Genomic DNA, 22,040 nt, shown 5'->3' on the forward strand with positions numbered 1-22,040 from the left:
CAAAAAAAAACGAAATATGGTATCACAACACGCACCAAAAATATTAAGATAGTAAAAATAAATCCAGAAAAAAAGGACAAAGTTAAATGGAAAAAATTGCACGCCAATAATCTCACCCGAAAAAAAATCAATGACTGATCGATCTTCATTTTATCTTGTTATTAATTAAAATTATAAAGAGTAAACTAATCAACGAAATCCAATTCCTCCGTTTAACATAGCCGAAATAAAAGATTTTTTGAATATAAAATGGAGTACAAATTAAAAAAAGGGAAAGAAAACATCGATATGGTTTATTTTCCAGCATTTTCTAAGCAACCAAACAAGATGTAAACTAAAGCCAAAGAAACTAACAGTGAGTCAACTAAACAGTAGATCAAATAACAAAAAGGAAAGCGTAAACAAAACGACGGTGCGACCGATCAGAATTCCGGAAGGAGATACTTACTTGTATGTCACGGCGGTTTGATAAGAGAACCAACGGCCGACGAGAGGCGGTTTTCCTGCTCGAAAGGAAATGGGGGAAAAGTTCGTTAAAGTTGAAAGAGAGAACGAACGTGTGAGGAAAGAAGATCGAGTAAGAAAATGGAAGGCGTCGAAATGAATGAATTCAAAAATGAAAATCCGAGAAAACTATAAACAGTTTGTTTATATTTTTTTGCATATTTATTCTTAATAATTATTATATAATGCATTTACGAATAGGATAATATCGAAAGTCTCCGTCTTTACCTAAGCTGGGTTACTTTTTTAACTATGGTTTTCTCCCTTTTTTGAATTAAGTTCCTGTGGTTTTACGTAAATACCCTTTTTTATTTCGGTACTTATCTTTTTAAAAATATAATTTATGTATTTCTAATTTTAATTTCCGATTTAATTATTAATTTCTACATAGATTTAGGATTTCTACCCAATATAGAAAATTCTAGTGATTATTTCATAAATCCTATATTTTTTAATCTTTTAAGCATAACTTTTACTTGTATATTCACAATGATAAATTTTAATATCTATATATATATATATTATAAAACACGTGATAGAGTTGATTTTATACATTAAATCAGATGTAAATTTAATTTAGAAATTAATTAAATTATTATTCTTAGATGATAATTAATATTATTTTTATATTTATATAATTTTAAAATAAAATAATAAGAAGATTTTACTTAGTGTTTTGTAATGTAAATGATCTTCATTAATTATAAATAGGGTTAACTACATTGTTTATGTTTTGTCTATTTTTGGTCACTGATTTCCAAAAAAACATAAGATATGGTCACTTTCGTTTTTATTTAATTAAGATGTAATCATCTTGAATTAACTATCGTTAACAGCAGTTAAATATTTTGATATAATCACACATTTGGTCCATGTTATTTACATATTCTTTCAATTTAGTCATATTTTTAATAAATTAAAATAAATTTAATCCTCAAATCGAATGATATCACATGTCATGCCACGTAAGGGTGAGCGTTCTATCGAACCGAGTCGAGTCGAGTAAAAACAATACGAGTTATTCGAGTTGACGAGTCTTATTTTACAACTCGAAGTTGACTTGAATTTTTTTAGAGTCGATTCGAGTCAAATTTTCGAGTTTGTGTTTAAATTTAATTATAAATATTTGTAATATTATGATACTATTTGATTGTAATTTAAATGATATTTTATAACCATATACAATAAATGTGTATTTCTTTATACTTTTTTCATATGTGATATGCATTTATGATACAGAGTCGAGGGACTCAACTCAAACTTCAAAATCAATCTACTAATTACTAAAATTTTCAAGCTATTCGAGTCGTATTTTAAAACTCGGTTTGAACTTGAATTTTTTGAGAATCGAGTTGAGTTTATTAAATTACAACTTGAAGTTAATTCGAGTCAAGTTTTGAAGAGTCGAGTCGAAAAAATCGGTTCTTTTAGTCGAGTCGAATTTTGCTCACCCCTATATCTCATATAACCATTTGATTGGAGGATTAATTTTATTTTAATTTAATATATTTATTTTCACTAATCAAATAGTGACATGTGTCACCCTTTAGTTGAAACAAAACAAAGGAAAGTAAGTTGAGAGAATATTTTATTTAAAAATATTTTATTTTTATTTTTATTAAAATATATATTTTATGTTAAAATTTATTTAAAATGATGATTAAATTGAAAGAATATGTAAATAATATGGACCAAATGTGTGATTATACCAATTATCACGTCACATATCCTGTTAATTGTTAACAACAGTTAATCCATGATGACCTAGACTTAATTAAATAAAAGCGAAAGTGACCACATATTAATTAGATTAAAACGAAAGTGATCATATCTTATGTTTTTTAAAATCAATGACAAAAAACGTACAAAACATAAGTGATTGTCTATGTAGTTAACCCTTATGAAATGACCATCCAGCTCAGTTGGTAGAGCATAAAGTTTTTAACCTTGGGGTCGTGGGATCGAGTCTTACGGAAGGCATTTCATAATTCGGAGGTCTCCTACGGAAGCTGCTCACAACCTGACGTTGGGAGCCAGCCTATTATCCTATCTCCCCTTACCCCATTACATATGGGAATATGGATCAGTTAATTTTTTATGTAGTTAACCCTTATAAATATTATAGGAAATGACAGCACCATAAATACATTCAAGAATTATAGATTCAAAATATAGGAGCAGATGTCATTGCGACGAGTGCATGAGACATACAAATAACTTTTTGACGGATAAATCGAACTAAAAGATGAGGGTAGGAATCTAGAAGTTAACGTGCTTCAAGAAGAAAAAACTAAGTAAAAGGATCAATCGGCACGATGTTCTCTAACTAATAAATCTATTTTATTTATTTGATTATATAAGAAAAAGAATGCATGGGCAGACAATATATAGATAGTTCAAAAGATTTGAGACGAAAGGTTGGTTGGTATCACACGCTGGTAGTAGTGGAGCATTTGATTGTGGTTTTTCTTTCTTCTTATCTTTTCATGTTACCACTACTGCTCGTAGTGGAGCATTCATTTATGATTGTTTGAGTGTCCAAAACTCCTTTTTGTTTTTTCATTTATAATTGTCTTATTTTGATTTAGAATTTAACACGTCATTATCCTTTTTATTTAATATTATAATTTAAATAAAATAACATTAACAAAAACAACAAATATTGAATCAATAATAATAATAAATCTTAGAAAGTATAAATTTTAAAAAATAAAAAAAAGGGTTGATGTTGGATTAGATAATTTTTAAGGACTAAATTAAATAAAGAAGAAAACATGAACGACCTAACATGTCATTATCCTATTTTATTAAAGCCAAGTATAATTTTTTAGTTGGAAGTGCTACATGTTGAACCTTGATTGGCCCATTTTTTGTCTAAACAAATGTATAGTTGGTTAACCAAAGCAATTATACATTTGATTAAAGAAAATTATCCTCCAACACACTCTTCTTGGCTTGCTTTTTATACTTAAATTAATCGACAAATCAAAGATAGAGATTAAGGCTAACCATCTCAAAATTTATTATCATTTTCTATTTTGTCATGAACTGATCTAAGTCCAAATTGTCCAACAAGCCCTACTTATTCTAGTGATTAGGTAAAATAACGTTATCCTATGAGCATTGTCTTATTGGGATTTGTCCACCATTGCTTTCAATATCTTAGTTAAATATGTGCTATATACAATCATTGGAAATTTGATCTTTTTTGGGTATTTATTATAATAAAAAGCATATCCTATATTGGATATCATTCGTTTTACTTATATTTTAAGATAAAAGATAAATTTATAATGTAACTCTTCATATTTTGATATATGAATTTGGTTGATTGATTTTAATTTTCTTCAATTAGATTTTATTTTAATAAATCTTAAATAATTATAATTTTAAAAGTGGTCAATAGATTAATGAAATTAAATTTCTAAGATATAAATCCTATATCATACCCAAAAAATATTTCAAAATTATTTTTAAATACTAAGTTAAGATTAACATGATTTATTATATATATATATACATGGCATTTGATTTTGAATAAAAGTGACATTCGACCGATCAAAATCCGAAATGTCACTTGTCATACCAATGGTATATGTATTTACGTTAGTTTGTATATTTATATTGCATTTCAATTTTTTCTTGATAATTTGCCTTGTATATATTATTGGTTATATTTTAGGAAAAAATGGTACATGTGGCGTATGGTTATTATCTTCTTTCTAAAAGATATATTTAATAGAATATGTAATATTATCTTTTCTAATTTGATAATTTTTTTTCATTTGTTGATGTAGGATTAATGTTCTTCACCTCTTTAAAGCGTAATTTTTTACTCGATTTCGTGACGCTTTCATCACGAATAATTATGTCATCATCATAAATAGGGATGGCGACAGATCGAATTGGGTCGATTTTTTAGGTCAATTCCACCTAACCCAAAAATTATATGTCATTCACCCTACTTGACCCGACTCAAAATTTATATATCCTCTACCCGACCTGAAAAATATATACCTTCGACTCGAATTTTTAGAATATAAATTTGATCTGACCTAACCTAATATAAAATAAGAACTTAATTAAAATAATAATAATATTTTAAAGAAATTACATTATTATTCCCAGATTATATCGAAGATTTTTTACTCTCTACTTGAACTCAACCCGACTTAACTCAAATCCTTTTTATTTTAAAAAGAATTAACTTTATTAAAAAAATTAAAAACCCATCGATTTCGAATTAAATTACCATATCTAATCATGATTGTTCACATTACCTACATGCCTATTAGAAAGCTTAACGTAAAATCGTGTAATAAAAAAATCCTCTAACAGTACTTGTTACATTGTCATTATTTTCTTTTAAAAAAATCTGTTGAAAAAGTAGTGCTTCCACTTTTAAATTTTAAGCTATATTCTTTAAATTTTTTAATATGAAATTAATACCCTCACGTTTTTAAAACGTCATACGTAACACACACTAACCCACGCATCAAAGAAACAATCTCTCGGGGCTGTTAAAGAAACAATAGTGAGATATTTGATATAGGTTCAATTAAAGTTCAATAAATATTTGATTTTTGAATTGAGTTCAACTCGAATTATTTAATATTTGATTCGAAAATTTACGAGTAATTTGATAATATAATATTTTTATATTTTATATTTTAAAAAATTAAATTATTAATAATATTAACATTTATGTTATTTTTTTAAAATATAGTATAAAGTTTTCATGTATTTAAACTTTAAGTTTGAGTTTGCATTTGAGCTTCAATTGAGTTGGGTTTAAAAAATCATTTCAAATTTTTTAAGCTTCAATTCAGATATTGAATTCGAGTCGAACTTAAAAATTTTATGCTCGATAATTTTTAAATTGAATCGAGTTCTACAATACTCGAACTCTACTATGCTCGATAACAACCCTACTCTTCACAACATATTATGCTTCCAATCGGCTTCCTTTTATTCATAATATTTAATTTTATTTTAATGGAAATGGTATCTATTCGTTGGAATTTTTTATTTCACATTTCATTGAAAATATAACTATAATTGGAATTGACTTATGAAGGAAATGTGCAAAGAATCAGGATAGGATATTATTGTAAATACCTGCAGATAATGCAATGGGTTAAGTTAATCAAATTAAAATAATTGTTGTTATAGAAGTTGGAACTCGAAGGGGAAGAGATGAGCTGTGACCTAATAAATGACAACCAGCTAGCCAGTTAAGCCCTGTCTTTGGCACGCGTTCGGTTGGCTTCAAAATTAGTAATTTTTTAATTATTTTTCGAAAACCTTAATAATATATATATATATATATATATATATATATATATATAATTTTTGACTAGAGTGACAAATATGACCCCAAACAGCACGCCGGTAGAGCTTTGGCAGCTGGCAACTTTGGATAAGGTTCAACATTGAGGACTACCATACCTTATCCACTTTATTAAAATTTAAAAACTCTCTCGTGTTTCTTGCGTTTGTTTGCTTCTTACCAAATTTATAATACTTGTCCCCTACCCCTACCATCTTTCCGCCTTTTGAGGTTAATTAAACTATTAAGTTCAATATTCAAGATTAATATTTTATTATGGAAAAAAACATGTTAGAAATGATATTATAAGTTTAATTATCAAATATACTCTCATACAGTATAAACATGTGGATTGATAATTTTAATATAAGAATTTTCAAATCTGACTCAATGAATTAATTCAAGAATAAGTTATACAAATGGTCACATAATTAGGATGCTTGTATTTTGGTCACCTAACTTTTAAAATTTGTTATATAATTACCAAATTTTTAGTTCGTTTTCAGTAAGGTCCTTAATGTTATCATCTGTTAGTTTCATCTGACGTGACACGTTATTGTTATTTTTTTAGCTTAATAAAATAATTCTTTTAATTTATTTTAGCATGCTAAAAAAATTTTCCCCACCCCAAATTAATTGAAAAGCCTAAAGATTAATTTCTCCTTTCTCTTATTCTCTTTGATCAACAATCGAAGCTAGCAATAGAGACTAGTTTAAATGTAGGAAGTCGCTTAAAGTTTTTATTAACTTTCATTCGTGGCAAATCGCCGATAACTTTAGAATTTTTCGATTTTCGAGTGATTCTTTGAATGTTTAGTGTAATCTTTTGTCACGAGTGTTTGTATTAGCAGTTTACATGGAGAAAATTGTTTGCCTTAAAGAATCGGAAGGTATCTGAAGAATAAACTTAGATGCATGATCGAACCAAGATTTTTCTTCAACTGAGGGGAGTGAAAAATGTGTGCTGTACTACATCGGCTACAAATGCTGCTATCGAAGCAAATGCCGACACCAATTTTATTGGGGTGATGACGAAACGCTCCATTTCACTGTCGGTTGCAAAAGAAATCTCAAAAGTTGCAAAGGAATACATGACTATTAACTAAGCTAATTGGAGTCTTTGTGGGTGATGGTCTAGACACAAATTTAAGTGTTTTTATGCACCAGACATTGAATTTGTGTAGGTGATTATAGTGTTGGAAAATTATGAATTAATTGAATAAAATTGATGCTTTTTATGATAAATGGTGTCACTTGGTGAAAAGACTTATTAATAATAAATTATGTCACTTGGTTAAAAGTTGTGTATATTCAATTATACTTATTATCTTTTCAACTAATCCTTTCATCAAATGGTCTTAACTCTTCGTCAAAAGGTCATAATCTTTTGATTAATTTCCTCTCATATATAAATAGACTAGTTAAGTTACAAATCTTAGAGACACAAGTTACATCATGCAAGGTTAAAATGTTGGAATAGGAAAACATTTAGAGAATTCCTTCCAAATTATTTCTTTACGGTGATAGAGAAAAGCAAAATTGTGTTATACTGATTACTACGGTTGTGCTTACTGTTGTGATTGTTTGTTGTTGTATCTTAGGAGATTGGCGTCAAACGTTACTCAAAGCACCGAGGAAAGAATGAATCTGTCTAAAGGAAACTGTTCATACAAACCTAAACAAAACTTCATCTTCTATTTATCTAACTCCACACATCCTCGATTTCATGTCAAAATACGAGTAAACAGTTTCATTTCTTTACTTTATTTTTATTTATTTATTTTGCTTCATTCGATTATATAATAAATATTTGTTTATTATTATTATTTTATGTCTCGGATTAACTATTTTATCTAACAATCTTGAGACATATTCTTTATTCTTTTAATCTAAAACATACTTACGTTTTAGTGTAAGTCAAACATACCATGGATAACGAAGGAACCAGTGGGCAAGTGTAGTCCGTGATAATTTTTTTTCAATTTGCAATTCAAATTTGGCGGGGACTATTTAATTTTATGTTTTTCTTGGTCAAATATTCATGTGGTGCATTGGTGCATATCATGGAAGGATGGAATTGGTGCAAGGTTCCCTCGAATATTACTTATTTTACTCTTTTGGAAACTTTTAGTTTGCATGGTATAATAAATTACAGACCACTTAATGTGTATACAAGACCTTTGATCTCATTATTATCGAAACAATGAACTATGGATTACCTACCTTTGAAATCAACAAAGAATAAAATATCAATATGCAAATTAGAAAATGGAAAAGTGAAACTTTGTTGTATAGAACAAGGCATCAAAATTAATGTTATACACGTAATTTTGTTAGGCTTTGTTGTTTCAGTTTTTAATTTTATTAAAACTTGGTGTTTAATAGTTTCAACAAAATGATGTTGATTGTGAATTTCTTTTTCGGGTTTTAGTTTTATTTAATTATCAAGTTTAACAGAAATTACTCGTTGTGATTAATATGATATCGAAACAAAATCGTGATATGTTGTGAACAAAAGATTTGTTTCAGGATTTTAATTCCAAAAGAATTTATTTTATTTATTTTTATAATTGAAATCGTTTAAAAGTAACAACATTATTGTTTAACAAAACCAGATGGTAAAATAAATTGAATTAATGTTCAGTTTATTGTTGGAATTATTATGGATTCTAGTTTCATGGTTTAAATGAAACATTAGATAAACCGATCAATTTACTTAGATAGTGATATGAAATGATTTTTCTGGACTTCGAATAAAATTCAATGATATCGATGATTGTGATTCACAATGAGAAACATGTTAAATTCTATGGATAGAATTTCAAAACATGACAACAATGGATGTTACATTTGACCATATTGAATATGATCACTTATGCGCATGATGATCCTCCTATTATTAGAGAGGATGTGGTAAACGTTATTATTACATTTAATGTTGTTAAAGCTTGGAAGCATTCTAACTTTCTATGCTAGAATCACATCTTGAATGGATTATGAGTACATTATATGAAGTGTATAGCATCTATAAGACAACTAAAGAATTATGAATGGTATTGGGTTATGATTACAACGCAAGAATATCTTAAAGGAAATGACTAACATCATGTTAAGATGTTATGAGTTGCCATATGACGTGTGGGGGGAATTGCTTTATAAGTTAATTACCTTCTAAATAAGGTGCCCCATAAGAAAACGAACAAGGCACCATATGAATTATGAAAAGGTGAAAAATTTTCCTATAAATACTTAAAAGTGTGCGAGTATCTTGCAAAAGTAATGGCTACAAATAATTCTGAAGCATACTCTTGAATGACTAAAGTATGTGTAAAAAATATACATATATTATGATAACCAAGTAACAATTGGTAGAACACATAATGTAATGTATAATGGTTATGTGTCATCGACATAATAACATTAGACAATTGATCTCAAATTAAGAGTTATATTCATTGATTTTGTAAGATCAAAAGATAACATTGTAGATCCTCTAACGAAATGGTTAAATTGAGATCAAGTTGATAAAACAGTGAAAGGAATGAGACTAAAGCCCATGAATATTTAAGGTGCTATGTGAAGGAAAACCCAATTTAGTTTAATGGAGATCCAAAAATCTAAGTTCAATTAGACAACCTACTTGCATAGACTTTGTGTGGTCACTGTGGGAGGTTCTTATCCCAAGTCCATTCCTATGATCAAAACAATGACTAAAATGTGGAAAAGGTTAAGCAATGCTTTTAATGACCATTATGTGTTTTGGTAAGTCGAACAACAAAAGTCACCTATGTGAGAGTAAAGTGGACCTGCTTCAAGGAGACTATTGACGCATAGTTCTCTAAGTTCTTGCAGAACCAAGAGATGTCCACGGCTATATGGACATAACCATGAGAATCAAATCTTGTGAGGGAGATATTTGTGTGAGGTATGTCATCGCTTACACAAACGACATGACAGTTCAAGGACATCACGTTTAATGGACAACCAGTAAGGTAAACATATTTTCACAAGGGAATGTTCAAAAGGGGACGCCTACCTATCATATGCAAATATCGAATGTAGAATCTATCACCATATTGAGTCAGTTTGAAATAATCGATTTCATTCATGTGGGGGATTGTTGGAAAATTATGAATTAATTGAATAAAATTGATGCTCTTTATGATAAATGGTGTAACTTGGAGAAAAGACTTATTAATAATAGGTTATGTCACTTGGTTTAAAGTTGCATCCATTCAATTATACCTATTAGCTTTTCAATTAATCCCTTCATCAAATGGTCTTAACTCTTCGTCAAAAGGTCTTAACCTTTTGATTAATTTCCTCTCATCTATAAATAGACTAGTTAAGGTACAAATCTTAGAGACACAATTTACATCATGCAAGGTTAAAATGTTGGAATAGAAAAAAACTTAGAAAAATAATTTCAAATTTGTTCTTTCCGGTGATAGAGAAAGGCAAGATTGTGTTCAACTGATCAGTACGGTGCTTAATGTTGTGATCGTTTGTTTTTGTTTCCTGGGAGACCTACGTCCAACATTACTCAAAGCACCAAGGAGATGATGAATATGTCTTAAGGAAACTGTTCATATAGGCCTCAACAAAACTTGCTTTTCTATTTACCTGACTCCGCTCATCCTCGATTTCATGTCAAAATACAAGTAAACATATTAATTTCTTTACTTTATTTCTTTATTTATTTTGCTTTGTTTGATTATATAATAAATATTTGTTTATTATTATTATTTTATGTCTCGAATTAACCATTTTATCTAATATATACTTTATTCAATCCCAATTATTTTTTTGTAAAGTAATAAATTTGTTTATTCTATTGTTTGAATCTTGCATAGCTTAATGGAGATCTTTTTCAACAACTTTTCCAAAGTTGGTGCAACAATATAGAGTTGTATAAGTTCTTCATGAAAATGCAGAGGGAGACTTCCAAAATCAAATTTTCGATGAACACATAGAATTAAAGAAACAAAAAAAAAATTGATTTTTAGGGTTTCAATCAATTTTGGGTGAGAAAATTTTTTAGGGTGCTAAAACGGGTTAAAAGGATTATTTTATTAAGCGAAAAAATAACAGTAACATATAACGTCAGATGAAACTAACGGTAGGTAACGTCATGTACCTTATTGAAAACGAATTAAAAGTTCAATGATTGTATTGTAAGTTTTAAAAATGGAGTCACAAAAATGCAAGAGTCCTAAAAGTTTAGTGACCATTTATGTAATTTACCCTTATTTTAAATATATTTTCGGTAAAAATGGAAATTTTATAAATTATATTTAGATAAAATATATAAACTTATACAATTATAATCCCGTGGAATGTAATTTTAAGATAAGGTTTGCCTTTTTAATCCATCAAAGTTTATTGTTGGGTATACCAACCTATCTTCCCAATTATAAAAGTGGTAGACAACGGCAAGTTAGGTTTTACATAAGTAGATACTGTTATTTATTGATGAAGTCTGTGCGTTTTCTTTAAGACTTAAATGGGAAAATTTTATCTCCAAGTGAATTTAAATTTATAAGGTTGTCTATATATATATTTTTTTTTTGGTAAAATGGTATGATTAAAAGGAAAATCGTACACATAAAGAATTATGAGTGCCTCATTAGAAATATTCATAATCCTAACTGGAGGAAAAGAATACACTAAGTCTTAAAAGAAAAAACAGTACATCAAAATTAATCAGAACCACCTAGTAGTATTACATCATCTTGTTACAGCAAATCTATCATTTTCGAAGAAGGATTATCGATGAAATGAACTCCGAAATCATGGGGCAGCCAAACCAGTAAAAAAAATCAGTAACATAGTTACTTTTCCGAGATATATGGCTAAAGTGAACACAAGAGTACGGATATGAGTTAAAATCGGCAATGTTCCGTTCGCACCCGTACTCAAATTCAAGAGGCAAAAAACTTGTATGTTATCCACTTCAATTTCAACATTTTGGATACCTCGCTCTCAAGCACACGTTAAACTGACAAATACCCCCCATAATTCAGCTTCCAGAATCGTACAAATACCGATGAATTTATAAAAACCCACCAACCACGAACTATGGCAGTCTCGAAGAAACTCGCCATATGAAGCAGTACCGTCTCCTGGATTCGGACCCGTCCGTGTTTAATTTAATCCACCCAACAGTAGGTCTGTTCCATTTAACCTATCCCACGTTCCCAATTGTTGAAGATTGCATCGTGGAACCATCCCGCTTAGCTTCTTGTCGAGCTGAGCAGCACAGTTGGCTGTCTATTCCTTTAATTGCATTAATTTAATTTTTAATTTGTTAAATTATATTAATTTTATATTTTGATTAATAAAAATAATTATCGTCTCTTATAGTATTAATATGTCTGTTAACAAGTATAATAAAATATTTGTTTTACATAATTTGTATATATTTCTTAATTTTAAAATATAATAACTATATATATTTAGACCAAAACTAAAATAATTATATTAACTAAACTAATAGGACTAATTTTTTTAACATAACTAATAAATATTTTTATTGAAATTATATTCTGATTACATTGACTTTTTTGGGTACAAGGTTGGTCATAATTTAGGTAAACCAACTACCACATGTATTTGTGCTAGCATAATTTATTAATATAATGTTTCACGATGTTAACATGATAATTTATGTAATAAAAGAATAATATAACTTTTTATCACATTCAAAGATACAGTTCATTTTTATATAAAGTTTTATAATTCATTTTTTTAATAGCTTAAATATGAATCTGACATTCATTTGTCTAAACAATACCATGAACTTATCATACATATTTAATACCCTTTAAATCCCTTTAAAATAAATAATAATAATAAATTTATAATTATATTCTTCTAAGAACACTATAAATCTAAATTTGTATCATTATACATTCAGATAAACACATCTTTAAATTAAATTTAGGTTATTTTCAAAATTAAACCAATATCATATTGAGGTTGAACAGGTTCATATTATCATTTTCTATAATTAAATTGAATCGATTCAAATTAATCTAATTGAATTTTCGGATTCATATAATCAAAGACGGATCTATTAAAGCCCCGTTTCCCTGCACCGTCATAACATCGGGGAGCGCGTGGGGCCATGTCATCTGTCCACGGCGTCTCAGTATTGGTAGATCGTGGGTTTATATTTGTTGGGCCCCATGTGGCACGTGGTTCGCACGTGAGGATGGACAGAGAAAGAGGGTCGGCTTGGGTATGTGGGGGTCGACCTAATCCTAAAATATTTCGAACCATGGGTGGGGCCCAATATTATCCGGTCGCCGCATTCCGCGGATTGGCGGAAAGATGTGAGGGCGGGCCCCATTTCGTCCCTATCCAAAAACCCATTCCATTCCATGGCCCCCATTTTAGCTAAGAATGTTCCAATTCGTACCCTGCACGCATCGATTTTATATATATATATATATATATATATATATATTTATTTTTACATAATTATTGATGAATTAATTCCTGTAATGGAATTAAATAATAAATTAATTTATTAAAAAATATTATTTATAAATTAATGTATAGGTATTTTTGCTGAACTTAGAATTCGATCTACAAAATTATTGGAGTGTAAGATTAAATAATATATTATTAAATTGTTTTACATTATCTCGGTTCGTTTGATCCAAAAATAAGATTATAATACTTTATAATATTTTATGTGATAGATTTTTAATAAATTTAATTTTTACTATTAAATTAGAAGATATGAACATAGAGTATATAATTTTTTTATTGAGCTCTCCCCAACAATTACATTTAAAATATTATTATTATATTAATTTTTTGATTAATAATGTATATTATTAATACAATTAATATAATTTTCATGCCAGGTCTTATATTGCAAAATATATATGAAAATAAACTACAAAAATAATAATCATTATAAACAATTTGTCACAGTAGAGTAAACAAGCAAAACGTGCATATATATAAAATGAGGCTCATGTTCTTTATTTTGTTCGAAATAATTAAAATAATAAAACAAATAAATTTATTAGTAAAATATTTAAAAATAGAGTATCCTCAAATGGATTCATTATTACATACGAAATTGGAGGTGAAGAGTTATCATATTTTCCCGTACGATGTTTACTATTGGTTATATATATATATATTGGTACTTTTTAATTTTTGATTGATTTAGTGTTGATGATATGTTAATTTTTTTAAATAATGTGTATAGTTTGAGTATTGATATTGTAGATGGAACAAAATTAATTAAGAGAGTTATCTCTATAAAAAAATATAATATAATATAATATAATAAATTAATAAATAAAATATCAATAATTATAATATATATATATATATATTATATTTATTCTTAAACAATATTTATTATTATTTTCAAGTAATATTATAAAATCAAGTTAAATTAAAAATATAAAAAAACAGGAAGTAAACACTAACTAGATTAAAAAATCATTAATAATATCTAAGACCTTTTCACTTAGATATTATTAAACACAATATCTAAGTGAAAATATCTAAGTGAAAAGGTTTTAGATACGGTGACACAATTATGCAAATACAATATTATTTTTGAGATAATTAACATCCGTTTTGAATTAATTTAAAATTTTAAAAACTCATTTGATCCATTATTTTTAAATGAAGGTTCATTTGATCTATGATTCAAATTAGGGACTCACGTGATTTTTAGGGACAATTAGAGGGACTAGTTTGATATATAAGTCTTCCTTTTATTAATTGAGAAAAAAACATATTTTCCTTTGTTGTAAGGACCCAATTGGCATTGTTTCAGCCCAATATCTGAGCATGGCCGAGGCCTTAAACAATGTTTTACAGCAAAGCACAATAGATTTTTTTTCCTTTAGCGGAGATTTTTTGCTGTGTTGTTTACTGTTGGAGGGTTTTAGAGCTCTGCGATTGACTTCCCACAGTGCCAAATTGATTAATCTTTGGATTCGAATTTTGATCCCTCTCCTTTTATGGTACAAAATCCAGAAATTTCACAAAGGTACTCATTGTCATCTTCCCTATCTATCGATTCGATTCCTTCGATCATTTCATACAAAAACCCTAAATTCTCTATGACCTCTCTTTAACTAGAGCGATTTTCTATTCAGAACCGTTTTTTTTAGTTCTTTGTTATTTTTATTAATTAGTTATAATTATTTAAGGTGTGCACTGTGCAGTGTTATTTTACGAGCATGGCTCGGGTTTATGTCGGGAATTTGGATCCCCGGGTTACTGAGAGGGACCTCGAAGATGAGTTTAAAATCTTCGGCATTCTCCGCAGGTAATATTCTATTTTTGGTGCATGAACAAAAAGAAGCGAATTTCAGGTGGAACCATCAATAAAATAGGTGACTAAGCGAAGAAAATCCGGATTTCAGTGCCCACCCTCAGCCATGAGTGCCACTCATCCGCCACTGATTGTGAGAATTTGTCAGGCTTTGCCAATTTTAATTGTTTATTTAGTGTGTTCGTCAATGTCATACAAGATGAAGTCTTGCTTTCTGCCGTTTGAAACCAGTTATTCTTCTTTTATTTATTTATTTATTTTTAATTTGCTGTTTGTGGTATATTGATTGATTTGTTGATGGTGAAATGGATTCAGTGTATGGGTAGCTCGAAGGCCTCCTGGGTATGCATTTATCGAGTTCGATGATCGCAGGGATGCTATCGATGCAATTCGTGAACTGGATGGTGTGTATACTTTTTTCTTATTCCAATTTTACTGTGAATTTTGTTCTTCGGGTGCTTATTTCTTCTGCTTGTTGACTTCTGTATTTCTCTCACATTTTGAAATGACTGTTTTTAGCTTGATGCCCTTATAAAAATGATCGCAGGGATGCTATCGATGCAATTCGTGAACTGGATGGTGTGTATACTTTTTTCTTATTCCAATTTTACTGTGAATTTTTGTTCTTCGGGTGCTTATTTCTTCTGCTTGTTGACTTCTTGTATTTCTCTCACATGTTTGAAATATGACTGTTTTTAGCTTGATGCCCTTATAAAAGTTCGCTATTTTAATTAGTTTTTTGCTTGATTATTTATGTTTTCCTTTCTTTATATGCTATATATGAAGCTAATCTGTTGATATTTGGGCTTTGTTTTCAATTTTAGAGAGACTTCCTTACTGTTTAAATTGGTTAATGATGTTCTTTGATATGCCAACAGGTTATTATTTACTTTATTCTGATTGTTTATCTTGATTTATTGACCATTGCCAAAATCTGCTAATTGTTTTATTTTTTCTCCTTGAAGGAAAGAATGGTTGGCGTCTCATAACTTGAAAGGTGGTGGAGGCCGTGGTGGACGTCGTGGAGGTGGTGAAGATTTGAAGTGTTATCATTGTGGTGAACTTGGTCACTTTGCTCGTGAATGTTGCTCACGAGGCTTGGGAAGTGGGCGACGTCGGAGCCCTAGTCCTCGTTGCCGTAGCAGTCCGAGTTATGGGTATGGACGGAGGTGGGTTTAAGGATTCTTTTAACTTTTCTTTTTCCATATTGGAGGGTGTAGGAGGAGGGTAGTTTCTACTATGGCGGTATGGCCAGTATCATAAAGGGGCCTATACTATGTGATGATGGTACATTATATCATGTCTTTTCCCATACTAAGCAAGAGTTTTATTTTTTAAATCGTTCATGCAAGAATAATGTCTATAAATTTATATGTTTATTTTGGATTTGATCAAGGCTTGTAATTTAATTAAATTTGATTTGGCTTCTACCGATAGGTCCTCCAAACAAGTGCATGCAGACTACTAAGAAACATCTACTTGTTATTTCACGTCGCAAATAAATTTTCGTATCTTGTGGCAGGAGCTATAGTCCACGTGGGTGAAGATCTCCTCGGCGACGTAGCATATCACCTTGTCATGCTCACAGCTACAGCAGGTCGCCTCCATATCGTTATTCTCGGCGGGTATCACATTATGCAAATGGGTAACTCATGCAAACTTAATTACTTGAATTACTCGGTATCTCATTTGCAATGCTTTCAGTATATATCAGATCTGATATGATTTTTGCTTAAAACTCCTTTGCAGAGATTAAAGAGGGACTTTAACTGAATCATATCTGGAACGTCGACATCGATGGCAAACAAATATGAAAATACTAGTTTAAATAGGTTCAGTGAGGAAAAAAGTTTCTAGGTTACTCGTGTTTGTCGCGACACTTAGGATGCTAGAATCTGTGGTTTTGCTTGGCTTCCACTGTGCAGTGTTAGTGTTCTGTTCTGCGGTAGCTTGCTTTGCTTGCTGTGTTCAGCATATGGAACTCGGAGGTCTCGTTTCTTACTTAACATTGTTATATGTTATGTTTAAATGTTACTTTGCTATGGAAAGTTAATATATCCGAAGGATTTTGTATGTTTTGTTGTGAGGTGTGAGATTTGGAAGTAAAGGGCAGATCATCCAATCCTTTGACCACTTTACTGCCATCTTAGTGCTCCACTTGAATCAGTTGATCTACTCCCCCTGCATATGTCGAAATCGTGGCCGAGTTGCATGTTGAATTCGCATTGCATTTGTAGTAGTAACTATCGGATTTTGGTTGCAGCCTTGTGCATGTCATTGCCATCAAATATTGAATGCAACCATAGAGCTTGTAAATATTTTTGAGCAGATGAAGGCAGTTATGTTTTATAAACGCTGCCATCAAATGTTTATATTATTTCTCTGTGCTTGAATTTAAGCTGTGTTTTTAATTGATCAGATATTGGTTGGTAAGGAAATTCATAGTTGGTTTGGATGGATTTTTTTTTTTAAAAATTTAGGTGGTTTTTAAAATTAGGGGTGTTCAAATAACCGAACTAATTCGGTTAACCGACTGAACTGAATTAGTTCGGTTAATTCAGTTCGGTTACCCAATTAGTTCGGTCGGTTAACGGTTAAGAAAATTTTTAGAATTCGGTTAACGGTTAATTCGGTTCGAATTCAGTTAATTAATTGAATTAACCAAAATTAAATTTTAAATATTAAATATATTATATATAACATATGAGATCAGTCCAAATCATTTAAAACTCAATTAATAATTTAAGATCCAATAACTTTTAAACCTAAATCAATATTAATTAATTAAAAAAATTATATAAAATTTTTATTGTATAATTATATATTATTTAAATTAACTGTAAACTGTTTTTTAATTAAAAAATATTAAATATATTATATATATAACATATGAGCTCAGCCTAAACCATTTAAAACCCAATTAATAATTTAAGATCCAATAACTTTTAAACATAAATCAATATTAATTAATTAAAAATTTTATCTGAAATTTTTATTTTATAATTATATATTATTTAAATTAATTATAAACCTTTTTTTGAATTACAAAACATTTAATTTTTATATAAATTAGAAAATTAAAAAAAAAATCGGTTAATTCGAAAATTAACCGAAATTTATTTGGTTCGGTTAATATGTTCGAAAAAAAGTTCGGTTCGGTTAACGGTTAAAGAAAAAAAAATTTAATTAATTCGATTATGGTTAATTCGGTTCAGTTTGATTTTAACCCAATGAACAGCCCTATTTAAAATACGTTCAAGGATACATTTTAACCATAATAATCTCACCCAAGCCCAATTTTATAAAATAAAATAACTATTTATTTATTTTCCCATTTCGTTTGGAAATAATATATTTATTTATTTATTTTATAAAATTAATATTAAATTATTTAAAATAAATATTTATAATATTTAGTGGTAAGGCCTTGTTAGTTAGATAATAAATTTTGTGATGAAGACCGGGGGTTATAAACACCTAATTAATCCCTTTTTTAGTCTTCTAGGTTTTAAAGTTTCGTCCCGATTAATTTGGATCAATCCACATTGTACTTAATTTTGTAGGTAAGTCTCCCGACAGAGAATTTATGCATTCAAGAGGATTTGAACTTGAGATTTGCTTAAACGATATTAAGTTATTATTACTTGAACCAATCTGTTTGTATTTAACTATTCCTTCGACTTGCTTTTTTGCTCATACGTATAATGTTAAAAAAAAAAGTAAAGAAGAACGGTTCATGGCTCAAACTCACTTGGGGGGATTCAAGTCCAATAACCATATTGCACAAAAAGATAACACATAATGTTGAGAAAGAGATTTGAACCCAGGCCCTTTCGGAGGAGAACCTTAATCTGGCGCCTTAAACCAAATCGGCCATCTCAACTCAATGCTCCAAAGCTCTCATGTTTTAATCAGAAATATTCAATAATAAACAAAGTCTCTCGAATTTTGATCTGGAAGACAATTATTTTTTTTTCTCGAATCCAATAATTTAATATTGGGGCCCAAAAATGAATATGAAGAACGGTTCATTGGTCAAACTCGGTTAATTCGGTTCGAGTCCATCGCCATATCATGATGGGCTTTACACAAAGAGCCGGACAACAAAATTATTGTCGAGAGTGGAATTTGAACGCACGCCCTTTCGGGCCAAAATCTTAATTCGGAACCTTAGACCAACTCGGTCTTTTTTGGCCCAATAGGGCATTTAGATTTAAAATATAGGGTTTTACCCATCTTCTGATTTTAATTAGGGATCTACGTCATTTGCTACAGTGTCGGGTGAGTGGGTCTCACGTGGGCCATAAATTTATTGTTTTAAAGCGGACTCATCACCTCGACATGATGAGTGCAATAAAAAAATTATTTTTTATTATTGAGAAAAAATTTAAAATTGGAAATTAAAAAAAAACGAGTTCCTTCAAATTCAAAAAACTAGTTGTTTTGTAGCCGTTGGTCAACAGGCAGTTGTGCAACGGTCACAACAAAACTCATCACGTCGAGGTAATGAGTTCGCCCGGGTTAAATTTTAAAAAAATAATTAAAAAATAATATTTTTTTATTAAAATAACATTGTTTACAAACTAATAAAATTAATTTATATTTTCTAAGTTCTTGAAGATGTTGTGTAGTGGTCGAATGATAATGGTGTGGGGCTCGTCGAGTACGTCGGGGTCGTTGGCCTTGATCGTTGTCGTCGTCTTCGTCTTCATCTTGTCAAAGAGTTATACTTAACACACTCTGAGATCCACCTACAAAATACGATGATGAGCTTATAGTATTTGACGCCATCATTGTTGTTACTGAATCGACTTGGCAGCTATATTGTTGACCATATACGATATGATCCCTTTCACCCTCAACCACTTGTTTTGTCAAAGATGTTTGAGTGTGTTGCATTGCATCCCATGAACCTCCAAACCAAGTCGGCTGAGTCTCGGTTAAAGTATGATATGCATGATAGAAACCGAAACTAGCCTGAGATGCATAATAGTAATCTTCAGCTGTAGATGCTGAAGTAGAATAAGAAGACGTCGATGATTTCTTCTGGGACTTGGGGAATCTGGCCTGATATTGTTCCCATTCTCCCATCTCTTGTGGTGTCGTGAGATATGGTTTCCCATTTGGTTCTTAATTTTGGAGATAGAGAGAATGGTCGAAATCTAGATCCAACGGTGTAATATCGTACTAGGGAGGAGTAATAGGTGTCACTGATTCCATAGCTCAATGTAGTAAGAGTGCTTCGTCGGCCAATTTTCAATATGTTTCCCACACGTACCAATTCTATGGAGCGTGTCCATCTCAACGATTTACGTAGGAATTGGTTGATCAACACATACTGTCGCAATACACTATCAGTGACTCGCCACTCAACAATTGCAAAATGTAATAACGGCGGCGCGACACACCATAAATTGGACCCCTCAAAAAATTATAATGGTAATAACCAATAGATCTCGTCATCAGCATACGGAAGCCAAGAAAACTATAAATATTAAATATCAAAGTTAATATATGTTGAAAACATTTTGATGTTTTGATATAACAAATTAAGTGTTATTGAATTTTAAGATTTTATAATCATTTTTAAAGTATATTCGATTAAATTATTCGAATATCAAAATATTACTCCAAGTTTTTCAAAGGTCAATTTCAATCCTTACTAAAGTGTAAAATTGTTTTTTAAACTTAAAATATTTTTGAAACAATTTTTACAAAGTATTTCGAACCATAATCGAGCCAAAAATTATTTTTACAGAGGGATGTACTGATACAGTCTTGGATGTATCGATGCACACCCAACATCGAATGTATTTTGTGTACCGATGCACAGACAATGTATCGATACACTCATGGCTCTTAAAAACATCGAATGCAATTAGTGTACCGATGCACCTGGAGTGTACCGATACACTCCGTCATATAACGGTCGAAATATTTGAATTTTACAAACAGTTTACCGATGCACCTACGCTCCCAACAGATTTTTTAAATGATAATTACACCATAACGACTCTATTGACTTCACCAATGATCCCCAACATTCAGAATCAATTCAAGGTGTATTTAAACAAGCTTAGGAGTCATCGATCAACAAAAATTAAGAAGAGAAGCTAGAGAATCAAAGAGAAAGCATCAAACCTCAAGTTTGAGCATTTTCAAGCCTATTTTTATTCAATATTCATTTTGCTGTCAAGAACACCATTTGTGCTCAATTGTATTCATTTTTAGTGTTCTTTCTTTGTTCTAGAATTGTGCAAACATATTGCCTTGTGAGGTTTTTCTGTAAGTTTGCAAAATTTGTGTATTTCTCTTTGAGAGAGAGTGTTCGCAAGAATTTAGGGTATAATTCTTGAAGGAGTTGTAAGGTTACTATTTTTCCTCAAAAGAAAAAATAAATTAGTGAATTTGTTGGAAAATCCTTAGTGTGGATAGCTAAGGTAATGGACGTAGACTTTGGTTGAGAAAGTTGAACCACTCTAAATCGCTGTGCAAATATTTTCTATTTTCTGCAAAAGCTTCCACAAAATTTTTAATTGCCAATTCACCTCCCTCTTGGCTATTTCGTCGATTGATTAACTCAACAATTGGTATCAGAGCTACACTCATTTGAAGGTTTAACCACCTCTTGAGTTGATTCGAGAAGATTTATATCGATATTCAAGTCATCAATGGCCTCTACTTCAAACTTTGACTTCGTTCTTGATTCAATGCCCGTCAACAAGTCTTCTTTCTTCAATGGAGCTAATTATGCTTATTGGAAGTATAACATGAGGTACTTCATTCAAGCAAGTGACATGGGAGCATGGAATATTGTGGAAGACGGATACATCATACCTTCCACTCAATCAAGATTGTGGAGTGAAGAAGAGACAAGAATGTTCCAGCTTAACT

General features: G+C 30.1%; 1 pseudogene; it reads left to right on the top strand.

Moving 5' to 3' along the window:
- The first annotated feature begins 14,741 nt into the window (after positions 1-14,741).
- LOC120148983 lies at positions 14,742-16,795 on the top strand (annotated as a pseudogene).
- The last annotated feature ends 5,245 nt before the right edge of the window (positions 16,796-22,040 follow it).

This window comes from Hibiscus syriacus, unplaced genomic scaffold (assembly GCF_006381635.1).
Source record: "Hibiscus syriacus cultivar Baekdansim isolate YM2019G1 unplaced genomic scaffold, ASM638163v2 tig00110988_pilon, whole genome shotgun sequence".
Lineage (NCBI taxonomy): Eukaryota > Viridiplantae > Streptophyta > Magnoliopsida > Malvales > Malvaceae > Hibiscus > Hibiscus syriacus.